The sequence below is a fragment of the Muscardinus avellanarius genome (genome assembly GCF_963383645.1).
Source record: "Muscardinus avellanarius genome assembly, chromosome: Y".
Lineage (NCBI taxonomy): Eukaryota > Metazoa > Chordata > Mammalia > Rodentia > Gliridae > Muscardinus > Muscardinus avellanarius.
In genome coordinates, this window is record NC_137809.1 from 5,000,409 (window position 1) to 5,018,504 (window position 18,096).

Here is an 18,096-nt window from a genome sequence, read left to right on the forward strand (position 1 = left end):
AGACCCATAATCTTGCCAATCTGCATGTACTGGGATTACAAGCATTTAAATTAAAAAAAATTAAAAATTTAAAATACAGCCTTTTAGTTCACTGCTTTTTACTTTGTAATATACCATTCTCCCAATGTTAAAACCAAGAAAGAAATATAGTTATTTCAAGATCTAAGGGGAGTTAGTGAGGCTGTAGTTCTGCTGCATCCTATTACAATATTTGATTGCTTTTGAGTAACATGACCCTGAAAACTTTAAATAGTCCCTGTATACTTGGACAGTGGGGCCTCAGAGTTTTAAAGACAGTCTACACCTGTTAGGGAAATCTCAAGGAAAGATTACAGAGGAGGTCTCACAAGCTCCAGGCATAAGTGACATTGAATCCGACTTGAAAGCCAGATTGAATGTGGCTTCAAACCTGGGCTTTGAGAAGAGCTACAACCAGCCTTTCCTTAGAGAAGCCTGAGACTAGGACTTTCCAAATCTCCACCTTCTAAATGTAGACAACCAAAAGCTCAATGGAAACATGGAAACCAAGACAGGAACAAGCTTGTATCAAGAACAAGCTACAGTATCCTCATTATGCTCAGGGAAAGATGGTTATTAGGAAACCCAGATATGAACACTGGCCTCTTCTGTTAGGAATGGCCCCACTTCAGAGCTTCATAAGGAAGAAACTTTGCTTCTTTTTCCCAAAGAGGGATTAAGACTACTAAAAGAAATACAATGGGGTAGAATATATTAGCTCAATCACAAAACATTCCTGGATAATGATTTTTGGCTACTGAAAATATTCAGAACATTATATCAAATGGCTAAATTCTGGACAATTAAGAAAACTTCTAAGTGGCAGCTGTATTCATTGATAGGTTCATGAGAGACACAGTACCTATAAACCCTTATTTTTTTCAGTGAATATAGAAAAGGCCAAGACTCTTTTTTGATCATCAGAATAGGTTATTCTGTACATTACCGTGCATAGAACAATAGGGGGAAAGACACCTTCTCAGAGATGAGTTAAAGGCTTTCCGGAAAAAGCCCACATCACTTTGTGTGGAAGGACTATAGCCCAAGGCTCACGCCTCCATTAGCTCAGCCTCTCCTCTTCTTTGGTTGGTGGTGGCCTCAGTGGGCATGGCTTCCTATTTCCATTCTGCTGGCTTCTCCTCATCTTCCTCATGGTCTTGGGCATAGAGATCCAGGTATTTCTGCATACTTTTGTGCATGACACAGAACTGATTGACACAGTATGAGTGCTTGATTTCCTCTGTGCTATAGTGGAAGCAGGAAAAGACCAACTTTAATTGTTCCCCACAGCGACCACTAGTCATTCCCCAAGGCATGGGCAATTCTAGTAAGTGCATCATTTGGCAGTATCAACCCAGGAACAGAAAAGATGGACAAGGGAATGTGAGAGCTGTTCTATAAACTGGGAATGGTGGTGCATAATGATTGAGGCAAATCCTACCCTGTGGACTTACCTCTGGATCTTAATCCAGATCAGGCTCAAACACCTGGTACACAGGCAGCATTCCTTGGTCCAGCTGGACAAAAGTGGCCATTGGCATCCTTTTCCATGTGGTACACTGATATATGTTGTAAGACACCATGAAACTACAAAAATAAAATAATAAAATAAAATAAAATAAAATAAAATAAAATAAAATAAAATAAATGCTGAGCCAGGTGTGGTGGCGCATGCTTGTAATCCCCGTGCTTGGGAGGCTGAAACAGGAGGATCTCATAGGTTTGAAGCCAGCCTCAGCTACTTAGTGAGGCTCTCAGCAACTTAGTGAGACCCTGTTTCAAAAAAATAAAAATAAAATGGGTCTGGGAGTATAGCCCAGAGGTAGAAAGCCTCTGGGTTCCAACCCCAGTATAAACATAAATAAATAAATAAATAAATAAATAAATAAATAAATAAATGCCATTCACATCACACATGATCCTTCCTTCAGTCCAGGACTGCATTTTATGCTGGTATCTAAAGTCCTAGGCTGAATTCCTCTTTATTTCAGTATAAAAACTTCACTGATCCACAATTTCCTGTTACTATCCCTCATTTACTTTTTATTTGATTTATTTTTTTTGGTATTGGGATTGAATCCAGGGGCATTCTAACTCCTAGTTATATCTCTAGCCTGTTTTTTTTTTTATTTTTATTTTGAAACAGAGTCTTACTAGGATGATGAGAGTCTCATTACTTGCTGAGGCTGTCCTTGGTCTGTGATCCTTCTGTCTCAGCCTTGGATGTACTGATATTTCAGGCATGCATCACCACACTGAGCTGCTACCCTGTTATTTTAAAAGTGAAATAACACCTTCAATAACTTCAGAAAAAGCTCTTATGCATTGGGCTTCACCTGGGACTTAAAAAAATCCTTTCTTCCCGAAACTTTTTTGGCTCCAGAGATTAAACCCAAAGATATTCTATATCCAAGATACACTACCAGCCCTGTTATTTATTCTTTATTTTTAAACAGGGTATCACTAAGCATCTAGGACTGGCCACATACCTGGAATCCTCTTGTCTCAGCCTTCCAAGTATGAAAAAAATTTTTACAGCATACTGGAGTATGGCCTAACTCCATGGTTCATGCAGCTTCTGAGCTTCATGGGGTCCATGTCATGCTGACAGCCAGGACCCACAGATTCCCAGAGCCCAAGCCCTTTCCCCACATCTCACCACCTCTCTCTTTTCTCAAGATCTGAGTGCTGGGAATGAACTTCTGCAAGTGCTGTCCTGGAAAGTCTGCCAACAGTCATAAGCAAACAGTTGTCCAAGGAACAGTGCTGCCATGTGAAGATCACAACTTGTTCTACTGAAGTTCGTCTTTCATTATTTCTAGGGGGTGGAGAGCTGGGAGGAGAAACTGCTGACGGTGCTGGTACCAATTAGCATCTCAGGGACACAATGTAAATCAATAGAGATGGTACTTTCAGCAGCTCAATTAAACACAGAAATACATTTTGTTTGTTTTGTTTTGTGTTTATGTAGTACTAGAGACTGAGCATCAAACACAGCCCTATTTATTTTGAAACAGGGTCTAAGTGGCTGAAGGTTCCTTCAAACCTATTATCATCCACCTCAACATTCTAAGTACTAGGATTGCAGGTGTGTATCACCACACACAGCTAGATGTACAAAATTTATTTATTTATGTACTTACTTATTTACTTATTTGTGTTACTTGGGACTGAAACAATGGGTATTCTACCTCTGAGCTATACCTCAAGACTTTTATTTTTTATTTTGAAACAGAGTCACATTAAGTTATAGGGGACTCTGATATGTTACTGAGGATGTTTCTGAATCTGTGATCCTCTTGTGTCTGCCTCCCTTGTACTTGGGATTATGAGCAGGTGCCACTATGCCAGCTGGAATATATACATTATATAGTGTTTGAAAAACTCTAAGCAGGAGAAAGCCCTCATTTCAGTGGCAACTGCTGCAAGCTCTTAGGCCATATTTATGCCACTTTCTACCAAAAGTCTTGTCAGTTATCATGAAGGGCATTGGAAGTGGGTTTTGAGCTGGTTGTGTAGCACAAACCATTAATTCTAGTACCTGGAGGCTGAGAAATGAGGCTCATGGGTTTGCAGCCAGCCTCAGCTACTTATTGAGTCTCTTTTTAACTTAGTGAGACACTATTTGCAAATGAAGACTAAAATATAAGGCTGGGGGTATTTCTGTGTTTGAAAAACTCTAAGCAGGAGGAAGCCGTCATTTCAGTGGCAGCTGCTGCAAGCTCTTAGGTCATATTTATGCCACTTTGTAGCAAAAGTTTTGTCAGTTATCATGAATGGCATTGGAAGTGGGTTTTGAGCTGGTTGTGTAGCACAAACCATTAATTCTAGTACCTGGAGGCTGAGAAATGAGGCTCATGGGTTTGCAGCCAGCCTCAGCTACTTATTGAGTCTCTTTTTAACTTATTGAGACACTATTTGCAAATGAAGAATAAAATATAAGGCTGGGGGTATTTCTCAGAAGTAGAATATTTCTGAGATTAATCCCTATTACCACAAGAAAAGGCTTGGTGTGTAGTTTGAGGAATAATGGTCATGGGTTTATCCCACAGTACAGAAATAGTTTTTGATCAATGAACTGAGTATTTTGATTGAGGAGACTCTAGAGTGATATCTTAGGCTCAAGTAACCATTTATTTAATTGTCTAGGAACCAAAGAATGGGCAACAGTTTTAACTAAGTGAGCTGAATCCTGCTGCTAAGAAAACTGTCTGTGTTGAGTTTCCTTCTTGTGCCAGGTGCTTGCTAGGGCCAGCACCCTCATAAGACAATCCACATGACTGCTCCTGTACCTCCCTGCTGATTACCTTGGTTGATATTGCAGAATTTGGTCTCATAACCTGACTGAGCAGACAAATACCCATCACCCTAACCTACCTGTAACTGTTGGAGTCCACCATATCCACCCTTTAAAATTGATAACTCTGAAGCATCCAACTGCTTCAGTCACTGGAGAAACTCAGAAGAAATTCAGTAGGAGAAAATGTCCTGGCCAAAGTATCAGCACAGCCTCAATACTTTGGAGAGAGATGAGACTCACTGAATTTAGAGAAGACCTATGGCTGAGGCCACCTCAGACTAGCCTTGGTTGAAACCAAGTGGGTAAGATATCGCAACTCTGAGCCTTTCCCCAGGATGTGACTGTGGATCTAGGGGAGGCACATGTAATTCACCATGTTCTTCATAAGGATCATTTGGGTCATAAGCCACCAGCCCTACATTGCTGGAAGTTTCATGATCTTCTTTGGCCACAAATATGATTTGAACCTTCCCTAGTATTTGGAGAACAGAGGAGAAAATACTTTCTTGAGAGCAGAGAATGGCCTTCAACCCCAAACTCAGTGTGAAGACTGTCTTACCCACAGGCCCCAAGTGAGGGGACCTTCCAATTGCTCCCAACAACTCTTCCTGAAAGAGAGTCTGGAAGCCAGGTATGCTGATCACCTACAGCTGAATAAAAACCTCCACTGATGTAGGAGATGAGATGAGAGTCCCAGAAAGTTGTCACCACCCAAATTTACCAAGAATCATCCAGTCCCAATCTCTTCTTCAGCTCATGTAAAGAAATAGCATCACTGAGAGAAAGGAGAGGCACAGTCTCTTATTAGAACTCCCAGGGCACTCTGCAATGTCATCCCCAGCCATTAGCACTCCTAGTTGCTCTGCTTCCCAGGGACCTGCCAGGGTTTCTAAGTCTTCAGACCAGCCTTGTGAATAACTCCCAGGGATACTCATAGCACCAGACCTCAATCCCCAACACATTCTTGGCTCATAGCTGCTCTCCTGTGTCATGGAGAGGAGGCACTACAACAGGAAAAACTGGAATGAATTGGCAAAAGGGTTTTATTAAGCAGAAACTGTTCTGCACAAAGATTCAGCACAGCCTCAATACCTTGGAGGGAAATGATACTTACCACATACAGAGTGAGTCATAAAGAGTGGAACTCCACTCCACACAGCTGAAGCAGAAATGGCCTTCCAGAAGTAGAAAGTGTCCTGTAGGAAAGACCCCAGCCACCTGCCACTGAGAGGCTCTCCCCCCTCCTGAGAATGTCCCCGAGTTAAGAACCTTCTAGGACACTTGGTCTTTAATCACAGCCTAAGGGAGAAAAACCCAATGCAGTGGGGAACACTACAGCATTTCCCCACAGCCTATGGCCTGGGACATTTCCAACCTGTGCAATGTTGGACAGCAGGGGAGTGTTTCCCTAAGAGCTGATTTGATTCTTTTTAAACTTTGGTGACCAACACCCAGAGTCAGGGCCTGGTCCCCACATTCAGAGCCAGATGCAACTATATTCTAGAGGCTTCTCCTGAGGAAATGCTGGGTGAGCACAGAAAAGGGAGTCAATACTGACCAGATCTGTGTGGGGATATAAAATGTATGGTCCCACTTCAAACTTACATTAATGATATAAAGTAAAGGATTATTATCACCTGAATGGAATATCGATAAAGCAAAGCTCAGAGTGGTTACTCAAGCTCAAGGAGGCCAGGATCAATATCAAGATCCAGCAGAGTGGTACTGGTGTCCAAAAGACTTCAGGTGGCCTTGTATGTTTGTCCAATGTTGGTGGGAGTCCAACTGGGTCAAGGACGTGGTTCAGGAAACTGGAAGATATGTTAATTTGGAAGAGTTAGTCATCCCACAGTCTAAAGACTTATCTAACCATCACACTAAACCTCAAAACAGACACAATTGTGATTTAGCAACTGAAAATTTCATAGACAACCATATATAAAATAAAACACTGGAGTGTGTTACCTGTTGGTGTTTTTCCTCTTAGTTGCCTGCTTTTGCTGGAGACACCTTTTAAGTAAATAGTAGAGAAAACTTCTGATCACCTTTCACTGGAGTTACTTGGGTAGATCCAAGTTGAATATTTCTGGCTACCAGGATCAGCAACAGGTCCTTAAGATCTGGGTGTATTTCTCCAGGGGACCTTCTTCCAGCCCTGATTTTCATCCATGGTGGTGGCCACAGGTTCACAAGAGGGTTGCCTGGTTGAGGGGAAGTGTTTTTTTGCCAATAGCTCCTGGGTAGACAACTGGCTTTTGGGCCTCAAGGCCATACTAAAGAGTCATGCTGAAAGTGGGGTACTCTCACTGGTGTCTCAGAGAGAAACAGCAGGCAGGCTCTGTCTACACTCATCTGAGCTGCACAGGAGAATGACAGGGAGGCTCTCTGAAGTCTCCTCTGGGTGGGACTGGAGAGAGAAGAGGGCCTCTCTCTGTCTTTGCAACCAAAGTCCCCCATGGAATAGTATAAAGGTTCTTTCTACTCTTCTCCTAGATGGGCAGGGGAGTTGGAGGTAGGCTGTGACTCCTGCCCCAACTCTTCACTTCATGGCCAGGGAATGCTCACAGAGCAAGAACAGGTAGGTAGGAAGGGAATTCTCACTGGCTCTCCAATTTGGGAAACAACACAGGCAGAAGTATCTGTGGGTATGGAGGTGGCTCAACCCCTAATGCTCCCCCCTAACCTGGAGTGCATCTTGGTTCACCCCATTTGGACATTTGGTAAGTGGCCATTGTGATGTCAAATATTCTTTGGACACAGAACCTGGTCCAATGAGGTTTGTCCTCCAGGTTACATACGACCCTCATGATTCTGGAGTTCAAGTGTTTCAAAGCAGTTCATGAAGACTTGATGAATATTCATCCTGGATCACCTACATGTGTACTGGATGGGTTTAGCAGATGGCCTCAGGTTTGAGTTTACAGTAAACATCTGATGATATTTTGTGCAAAGAGAAAGGTGAGTTGGCACCTTGTAGCTTCCTGCAGGGCCTGTTTCTTTAGCTGCTTGAAATTTGTGAGCAAATACTGAGGGAGGACACCCAGAATCCAGATTTTCATCTCAATTATGCTTGGTCATAGTAGAACTCAGTTTACAAAATGGAGAGCACCAAAAGAGGACTTCAGCTGCTGCCCAGCAGTGAGCTTGTGACTCAGCCCAAAGTCAATGAGTTTGAGAATCTCACTAGCTGCTGTCAGACTCCACTGTGGTCAAAGTTAGGGTCTAGGGAGATTAGAAATAGGATAATTAGAAGAAGTTAGTCATCTCACAGTGACAGGGTTATCTAAACATCACACTACAACCCAGAAAAGCATCCAGTTGTGACTTATCATTGAAAATGACATATTACAAGCATATATAAAAGAAAAAATTGGAGTACACTACCTGCTTGTTGTCCATCTCAGCAGCCTGCTTTCACTGAAGACACCTTGTAAGTATATAATACTTAATATCAAGCTCAGATGGGTTTGTATAATGGCTTCTGTGTTTGGTATATAATGAACATGTGGTCAATGATGTTTTGTGCACTGGTGGAAAGGTCACCCCTTAGCTCCCTGCAGAGCCTGCTCTTTCAGCAGGGAGGGAGTTTGTGAGAAAATATTGGATGAGAAAGCTAATGCCCCAGAAGTCCATCTTGTAGCATTATTCTTGGTCCTGGTAGAACTCAGGATTATTCTTGGTCCTGGTAGAACTCAGGGAGCAGATTGGAGAGTCCCACAGGAGGAATGCAGCTCAGGCCAAAGTGATGTGTTAAAGCATTTCACTCTAGCTGGTATCTTTAAGAGTCCACTGTGGTTAAAGTCAGGGACACAAACAATATGATAATTAGAAGTTAGTCATGCCACAGGGTACAGAGTTATCAAACCATCACACTAAACCTGAGAGATACATACAATTCTAATTTATCATTCAAAAATGACATAATTATATGGATAGTAAGATGCTGGAGTACACTACCTATTGGTGTCCATCTCAGCAACTGCTTTCACTGGAGACTCCTAATAGGTATATAAGACTAGGCACTTCTGTTTCATTTTTACTAGATATGCATGGGCAGATACAAGGAAAATCTTTGAGGCCCTAGGAAGTAACAGCAACAGGTCCTTATGATGTGGGTCTCAATTCTTCAGTTTACCTACTTCCAGCCCTGAGTGGTGTTCATGGTGGTGCCCACAGGTGCACAACAGTGTTGCCTGGTGGTTGGAACATCTTTATGTTCCAATAGCTCCTGGGAATACAAGTGGCCTGGGATGGGGGGGGCAGCTAAAGGCCATACTGGAGGGCCAATCTGGGAGTGGGGTGCTCTAATTGGGACCTCACAGAGGAATAGGTGGCATACTCTGTCTATTCTCCTCCAAATTGTGCAGGAGAATGACGGGCAGGGTTTCTGTAGTCTCCTCTGGATGGATTTGGGGAAAAGAGGTGACCTGGCTGTGTCTTGGGTCCCAAAATTCTCTACTTAAAAACAACAGACAGGTTTTCTCCTTTATCTTTTTTGAGTTACAGATCACTTCTAGGCAGTGAGTCTCCTCCAACCTGGGCAGAAGAGTGACAGGCAAGCTGTGTCTACCTTTGTCAAATGTATAGAGAAGTGGAAGCCAGGCTGTGTCTCCAGACCCCTTTCATCCCTGATTCTGTATCTTCTTTGGGCAGGGAACAATCAGAGAGCAAGAAGAAAGAAGAAAGAATGGAATGCTCATTAGGGAATGAAGAAGTATCTGTGGGGATGGAGCTGGCCCAATGTCCTGATGCTCCTGCCTAACCTGCAGTGCACCCTGGCTCACCACTTTTGCACTATATAATATGTGACCATTGGGTAATCAATCATTCTTTTGGACATAGGTAGGAATTCTGGTGTGGGCTGTATACTAGGCAACACTTGACCCTCAAGATCCTCAGGTTCAGGTATTTCGGGAGCAGATCATGAAGAATTGGTGGATACTCCCTCAGGCTAAGCCAGGGATTTCCCAGATAAGTTTGGCCAATGGCCTCTGGATTTGGTCTACAATAAATATCTGATCAATGATGTTTTCTGCATCAGTAGGAAGGTGAGTGAACACTTCAAAGCTCCCTTAAAGTCCTGCTCCTTCAGGATGGGAAGTTGTGATCAAATAGTAGGGAAGGACACCCATGACCCAAATGTCCATCTTGGAGCATTGTGTTTGGTTCTTCCAGAACTTAGGGTGCAGAGTGGAGAACACCATAGTAGGACTTCAGCTGCTGCCCAGTGGTAATCTTGAAGCTTATCCCATAGTAATGAGTTGGAGCATCTCACTCTTTCTGCTGCTGTCTGAGTTCAAGTCCACTATGGTCAAAGACAAGACCCAGGGAACTAAGAAATATGATAATTAGAAGAAGTTAGTCACCACACAGTGTACAGAGTTATCTATCCATCACAAACCCACAGATGCATTCAATTGTGATTTATCAATTGAAAGAAACATAATACAGGCATAAATGAAAGAAAATGCTGCAGTGAATTACCTGTTGATGCCCATATCAGTGGCCTTTTTGCTGGAGACAACTTGTACATAATACAAAAACAACAACTTCTTCTTCTTCTTCTTCTTCTTCTTCTTCTTCTTCTTCTTCTTCTTCTTCTTCTTCTTCTTCTTCTTCTCCTCCTCCTCCTCCTCCTCCTCCTCCTCCTCCTCCTCCTCCTCCTCCTTCTTCTTCTTCTTCTTCTTCTTCTTCTTCTTCTTCTTCTTCTTCTTCTTCTTCTTCTTCTTCTTCTTCTTCTTCTTTTTGCGGTATTGGGGATAGATCCCTTCTACCTTCAGGCTACACTCCCAGACATATTTTACATTTTATTTGGACCCAGTGTCTCTTGAGCCAGAGAGCCTGGTTCCAACCTGAATGATCCTCCTGTCTCCCCCTCACAAGCTTGGGGATTAAAAGCATGAGCCAACATGCCTGGCTTCTGTTTCCTTTTTAATGGATTTACTTGGGTGGATCCAAGGCAAATATTTGGGGCCAGCGTGCGACAACATGTTCTTATAATCTGTGTCACAATTCTCTGGATTATCTGCTTCCAGCATTTATTGTTGTACATGGTGGTGGCCACAGGTGCAAAACTGCATTGCCTGATGGAGGGAAAGTAATTTTGTGCCAATAACACTTGAAAGGACAAGTTGAATTTGGGACTCTAGGCCATGCTGATAGTGGGGTGCTCTCACTGGGTCCTCACAGAGAAACAGATGCATGCTATCCCTACTTTCCTAAGATATCTGCAGGAGAATGATTTGTAGTTTCTCTGCAGTCTCCTCTGGATAAGTCTGGAGGAAGAAGGGGCCTAAATATATCATTGTTCCAAAATTCTGTCCTGGGGAAGAGCAGGCAGGCTCTCTGTTCTCTAATCCAGACTGGGCAAGGGAGTAGCAGGCAAGCTGTTTCTATGCTCCTACAGACTGTTCAGGGAAATGACAGGCAGGTTATGTCCCCTTCCCCCTTCTTCCATGATTCTGTGCCCTCCTTGGTGGGGGAAGAAGAGAACAGGAAGGGGGATTCAAAAAGGAGTGCCCACTGGCTCTCCACATTGGGGGGAGAGTGAAGGCAGATTTATCTGTGGGGATGGATGTGGGCCAATACCATGATGCTCCTGCCTAACCTGCAGTGCATCATGACTCACTCTGGTAGGTGAGCAGGGGGAGTCCATCATACTTTTGGACACAAGTAGCCATTCTGGTATGTTGTGTACCCCAGACGATGCATGACCCTCAATATCCTGAGGTTCAGGTGCTTGGGAAGTGGCTCATGATTATTTGGAGAAACTCACCTAGGCTAAGCCAGAAATACCCCAGATGGGTTTCGATTTTTTGATGATGGCCTCTGGATAGGGTCTACAGTGAACATCTGATCAATAAAGTTTTCTACATCAGTGGAAAGGTGAGCTGATACCTTGTAGATCCCTGCAGAGACTGCTCCTTCAGCTCCTCAAAGGTGGTATCATTAGGAGAGGGAATGAGCAAATAGTGGTGGAGGATGCCCAGGTAGTTGATGTCCACATTGGAGTTTTATGCTTAGTCCTGGTAGAACTCAGGGTGCAGAGTGAAAGGACCACAGGAGGACTGCAACTGTGACACAGCAGTAATCATGTAGCCCAGCGCAGTCATGAGTTGGAGCATCTCACTCTAGCTGCTGATTGTAAGATTCTACTGTGGTCAATGTCAGGGCCCAGGGAGCTGAGAGATAAGATAATTAGTAGTTTTCATCCTACACAATCATCACGTTACAACTGACAGATGCATCCAATTGTGTTTTATCATTTGAGAATGATATAACACAAGTATCTATAAAAGAAAATGCTGGAGTCCATTACATTTTGTTGTCCATCTCAACAGACTCCTTTCACTGGAGACATTTTGTATGTATAAAAGCAGGCCATTTCTGCTTTTATTTTACTAGATGTACTTGAATGGATCCATGGAAAAATCTTTGGGGCTAACAGGCAACAACAACAGGTCCTTGTGATCTGGGTCACAATTATCTGCATTACTTGTTTCTAGCCCTGATTGCTATCCATGATGGTGGCCACAGGTACACAAAAGAGTTGCCTGGTAGAGGGTGATGACTTTCTTTCTGGGTATCAAGGCCACAGTGAAGGTCCATATAGGAAGTGGATGCGCTCTAATTGTGGACTCACAGAAGAATAGCAGGCAGGCTATGTTTACTCTCCTCAGATCTGTGCAGGATAATGACAAGCAGGCTCTCTGCAGTCTCCTCTGTGCAGGACTGGAGGAAAGAGGGGGCCTGGCTGTGTCTTTGCTCCAAAAGTCTCCCCTGGAAACAGCAGGCATGTTCTCTCTCTCCTCCAGAATGCACAGGAGTGTCCATTTTGTGGCAGGTGGGCAATGTCTTTTGACCCCCCCTTCTGCTCTAATTCTCTATTCTACTTGGAATAAAAATGCTCAGAGAGCAAGAATGGGAAGGTGGAACACTCACTAGCTTTCCACACTGGGTGAGAGTGAAGGCAGAAGTATCTGTGGGAATGGAGGTGACCCCTAAACTGGAGTGCCTCTGGGCTAATCACATTTACACTATCTGGTATGGGGCAACTGTGTGACCTAATACTCTGGTAGAGACAGACAGTCCCGTTCAATGTGACATACCCCAAGCCCATTATAGGATTCAGTTATTGGGGAATAGTTCATGAGGAATTTTTGAATACTCATCCTTGCTCAGCCTCAGGCACCTCAGGATGTGCTTTGATTAGTCAATGAGTGATTAATGATGGTTTTCACATTTGCATAAAGGCAAGCTGCTACCTTATAACTCTCTGTAATGCCTACTCCTTCATTTTTTGTGAGCAAATAAGAAGAATGCCTAGATTTCCATCTTGGATTCTTATGGTTGGTCCTGGTAGACCTCAAGGTGCAGAGTGTATAGTGCCATAGGAGGACCACAGCTGCTGCCCAGTGTTGGTCTTGCAGGTCAGCCCAGTCATGAGTTTAAGCATTTCCCTCTAGCTGTCTGTCAGAGTTCACTGTGGTCAAAGTCAGGGTCCTGGAAGCTGAAGGACATGTCAATTTGGAAAATTTAGTTATCCCAGAATATAAAGAGTTATCAAACCATCATACTACAAGATGCATCCCATTTTGATTTATTATATTTGAAAAAGATATAATACCAGCATAATATGAAGAAAATGGAGTGTGTTACCAGCTTGCTGTTGTGTATCTCAGCAGCCTACTTCAGCTGGAGGCACCTTATAATATATAATAAGGGGCAGTTGTGATTGCTTTTTACTAGAGCTATTTGGATGGATCCAGGGTGAGTCCCCAGGCCAGCAGGCAACAGTGACAGGTTCTTATAATCTGGGTCACAATTCTGTGAGTTTCATCCCTAATTGTTGTCCATGGTATTGGCCACAGGGGCACAATATGGTTGCCTGTATAGGGGTTTCTGTTTTCTTTACATTAGCTTCTGGAAGGACAAGCTGAATTGGGGTCCTGAAGGCCATGCTGCAGGGCAGTACTGGAGTAGGGGGTGCTCTCACTGGGGCTTAAGAGAAAAACTGCAGGCAGCTCTGTCTACTCTCTCCTCAGAGCTGCACTGGTGAATGAAAGGCAGGCTCTTCACAGTTTCCTCTAGGAGAGGCTGAAGAAAGGAGAAGGCATGGATGTATCTTTGCTCCCAAAGTCTCCACTGGGAACAACATGTAGGTTCTTTGTATTCTATTCCAGGCTGGTCAGGGGTGTGACAGGTCAGCTGTCTCTACTTTCCTGCAGAATGTACAGGGGAGTGGCAGGCAGGCTGTGTTTTCTGTCACATTCTTCCCTGATTCTATACCCTCCTGGCGAGAAAATGCTCAGAGAACAAGAAGGGGGATGCCGGAAGGGAATGCTAATTGGCTCTCCTCTTTTAGGGGAGAATGAAGGCAGAAGTACCTGTGGAGTTGAAGGGGGCCTCCTGGAGTATACCCCAACTCACCCTGTTTTCACTTTCTGGTAGGTATCCATGGTGTTAGACATAGGTAGTCATTCTGGTATGGCTTGTACCTCTAACAATGCATGATCATCAACATCCTGAGGTTCAGGTGTTTGGGGATTGGTTCAAGAAAAAATGGTGGATACTCATTCAGGCTTAGTGCGGTATGCCTCAGATGGGATTGGCCAACAGCCTCTGGGTCTTTTATACATGGAAAATTGGATCAATGATATGCATCAGTGGAAAAGTAAGTGAACACATTTTAGCTTCCTGCAGGGCCAGCTCCTCAAAGGTGGTACCATGAGGAGAGGGAGCTTTTGATCAAACAGTAGGGGAATACTCCCAGATGCACATTTTGAGCATTATGATTGGTCCTGATAGAACTCAGGGTGTAGAGTGTAGAGAGAAACATGGGAGAATGGCAGCTTCTGACCAGCGGTGATCATGTGGCTCAGCCAAGTCATGCATTGGATCATCTCACTCTAGCTGCTGTCAGCATCCACCGTTGCAGCAGACTGGATCAGTCAGGAATAATAAATCCAGCACTAAATATGGCCACTGAGTTTGCTTGAGACCGATTTTCTCAAAAAGGTGTGCTAAGGCTTCGGGTGCAGTTCTTCTGCAACTTATCTGCAGCAATTCTTTCCCTTTTATAAAATAACCTCCTTTAATTTCCTATTCACAGCACTAAAAGTAGAGATTCCTCTCCAGGAAAGAATCTGACATGGACCAATGCCTCTAGTGCAATTAACACTTTATTACAAGAACCCAGGAAAATTTATATCCTTCCCCAGTGAGATTAATAGTAAAAAAAAAAGAGAGAGAAGTGCAATCACCACAAAACAATAGTGAAGGATATGTAAACAAAGTAAAAAATTAGCTCAGATCTTGTGACCACATCCAGCCCTCTGTCCTTGAGCCCCCTGCCCTTGCAAACAGGTGGCTCCAAAGTGAAAATTTCAGAAGACAAAGGCATGCCCAGGGCTTGGAGAATATGGCCTCTTATGTAATCTCCTTTAACTTTTTTCAGAACTTTCTGTTTCTAGGGCTTAGTCCATATGGCAGGCATGGGAAGATATGGCGATCCAAAAGGATGTGATGGAGGTCTCCCAGGTTCCATCCACATTGCCATCCAAAGTCTGAAAGCTTAAACAAGCTCACAACACAATTGAGCAGATAAACTCCAAAAAGTAACATGAAGTTTTTAGATTTAGTTGTCAGATGTACTTCTTTAGCTGCTGAGCACTTTCCCACAAACAATAGGCTTATTAGAAGCCTAATTGTCTTTTAATAATCCATATTCCTATCACAGACCCTCTGCAACTTTCTTTTCTTTTCTGATTACCCTGATTCTCTTTTTCCCATTTGGGACAATCTTAGGATAAGCTCTTCTTCATACAAAAATGCTTTCTTATTCTCACCATATTTCCTTCCTTCACACTTACACATTTATTATATATGTCCTTTCTTATGACATATTTATTTCTTAACCACGTGGCACCTCCCTGTCTTGGGCAGTTCACATACTGGGTGTAAAGATCAAGAATCTCCCTGGCTTTTGGCTCTATTGTATTGGACAGTATTAGCTGCTCATCAACTAGGCTGCTTTGATGTCACACACAAAGTTTATCTTCTCTGTATCTAGGCAGGACAACAAGGAGAGAGGGTAAACAGAGGCACTGGTTGCCTCCCTTACAAGTTTTTAGGGCTAATGGTTTCAGCTGACTCTTAAGGCTTTTACTGTAGGCTAATGATTATAATGAAGGTCAGAGATAGAGGGGAAATCTGCATTTGTAATTGCTGTGACTGGCTTCCACAGCATCTGTATTCTGACTAGATTTTATTACCATTTGAGCAAACCTGAGGGCATTTAGAGGCTTAGACAAATTACTAGAAAATTTATTTTACATGGACTCAGTTTCTCTCACAGTCCTGATCTTACATCACTGGAGCAATTCATGTGGAAAGTTAAAAGAATCATTACCAAAAGAATAATAGTTATAAAAGAATATCTAAGAGTGGGGGAGTACTTTGGCCAGAGACAACACTTCCCCTCAGGGCTCCACTTACCTTAAGATTTAGCCAATTTCCTGCGTGGAAATCACACGCAGATGCTGAGGAAAAGGAACTAATGGTGGCACACTGTGGTAAAATTCAGGGTTCAGGGAGCTGAGAAGTATAACTAGAAGTTAGTCACCCCACAGTGTACAGAGTTATCTATCACACTACAAACCACAGATACATTCAATTGTGATTTATCAATTTAGAAAAATATAGCACAAGCATTTATAAAAGAAAACTCTGGAGTGCATTACCTGTTGATGTCCATTTCAGCAGCCTACTTTTGATGGAGTCACTGTATAAGTATATACTACATAGCATGTTCATTTATTTTTACTGTATGTTCTTGCATGGATGCAGGGCAAATCTTTGGGGCCCACAGACAACAGCGACAGGTCCTTATGATCTGAGTAACAATTCTCCTGGTTACCTGCTTCTGCCACCATTATTGTTTGTAGTAGTGGAAACAGGTTTACCACAGTGTTGCCTGGTGGAGGAAGAGTCTTTTTCTGGCAAATACATTTAGGAAGACAAGCTGACTTTGCACCTCAAAGTCATGCTGTAGGGCCATGCTGGCAGTGAGGGTAATCTCATTGGAGCCTCACAGAGGAAAAGTTGGCAGTCTCTGTCTAATCTCTCCCAAGCTGTACAGGAGAATGATAGGCAGGCTCTCAGCAGTCTCCTCTAGGTGAGGCTTGAGAAAGAAGGGGCTTAGCAGTGTCACTGGGGAACAGCACACAGGTTCTCTCTATTCTACCACAGACTGTCCATGGGATTGGCAGGCAGGCTGTCTCTACCTTCCTGCAGACTCCACAAGGGAATGGCAGGAAGGCTGTGCTTTCTACACAGCTTTTGTCCTGATTCTGTATCCTCCATGGCCAGAGAATTCTCAGATATAAAGAAATTGGAGGCCAGAGGGAACCCTCAATTGCTCTCCCCTTTACGGGGAGAGAGAATGCAGGATAATCTGCTGGGGATGCAACTGGCCTCATGGTTCCCCTAAACTGGAGTGCACCTTGGCTCACCAAGTTTGAACTATCTGGCAGGTGTGGCCTAATATTCTGAGTGTTCTAATATTTTGGTGAACACAATGAGGTTCTATACATGATGTACCTGAAGCAAGGTATGACTTTCACCATCAGGGGTTCAGTTATTGGGGAGCAGCTCTAAGGAATTCATGAATACTGATTCAAGATCTGCCCCCTCAGGAGCATCAGGATTAGTTTGTTTGATTACCTCTGTGTTGTGTCTCAGTCAATATGGGATGCATGATGGTTTACACATCTACAGAAGGGCAAGTGGGAAACTTGTATACCCCAGCAGGGCCAGCTCTTTAAGCAGAAAAGAGTTTTATTTTTAGCAAACAGTGGGGAAGGACCCCAGGCCCTCGATGTCCATCTGGGAGCTTTATTCATTGTCCTCATAGAGTTCAGGGTGCAGATTGGAGAACACAACAAGAGAAATCCAGTTGCTGCCCAGTGGTGATCTTGCAGTTCAGCTCTAAGTAATTAGTTGGAGCATCTCAGTCTAGCTGCTGTCTGTCAGAGTACACTGTAGTCAAAGGTACAGCCCAGGGAGCTGAAAAATAGCATAATTCAAAGTCAGCCATCCCAAAGTGTAAAGAGTTGTCTAACCATCACACTACAAAACACAGATTCATTCAGTTCTGATTTATCAATTGAAAGCAACATAATGCATACATGAAAGACTGTCTTTTTCAGTGCTGTCTATTTCAGTGGCTTGCTTTTGCTGAAGACATCTGGTATATATTGAAAACAGGGCACTTATATTTCCTTTTTACTGGAACTACTTGGTGAATCCAGGTCAAATCTTTGGGCCAGCGGGCAACAGCAACAGGTCCTTATAATGTAGGTCAAAATTCTCTTGATTACCTGCTTCTAGCCCTGATTATTGTCCATGGTGTTGGCCACAGGTACTCAGCAGGGTTGCCTGGTGGAGGGTGAGTCTTTCTGTCAATTTATCTCAGAGGACAAGCTGGGTCTGAGCCCTAAAGGTCATGCTGATGGACCATGCAAGGAATGGGAGTGCTCTCATTGGGCCTCACATATGAACAGCAGGTAGCTCTGTATACTCTGCTCAATGCCTCAGTGTTGTGCAGAATAATGACAGGTAGGCTCTTTGCAGGTTCATCCAGGTTGGGCTGAAAGAAATAGGGGGCCTGAGTTCTTTCCTGAGGAACATTTAGCAGGTTCTCTCTACTTTTTTCCAGACTGGGCAGGGGAGTGGCACATGGTCCCTGTCTCCTGCTTCCCTTCAGCCATGATCCTGTG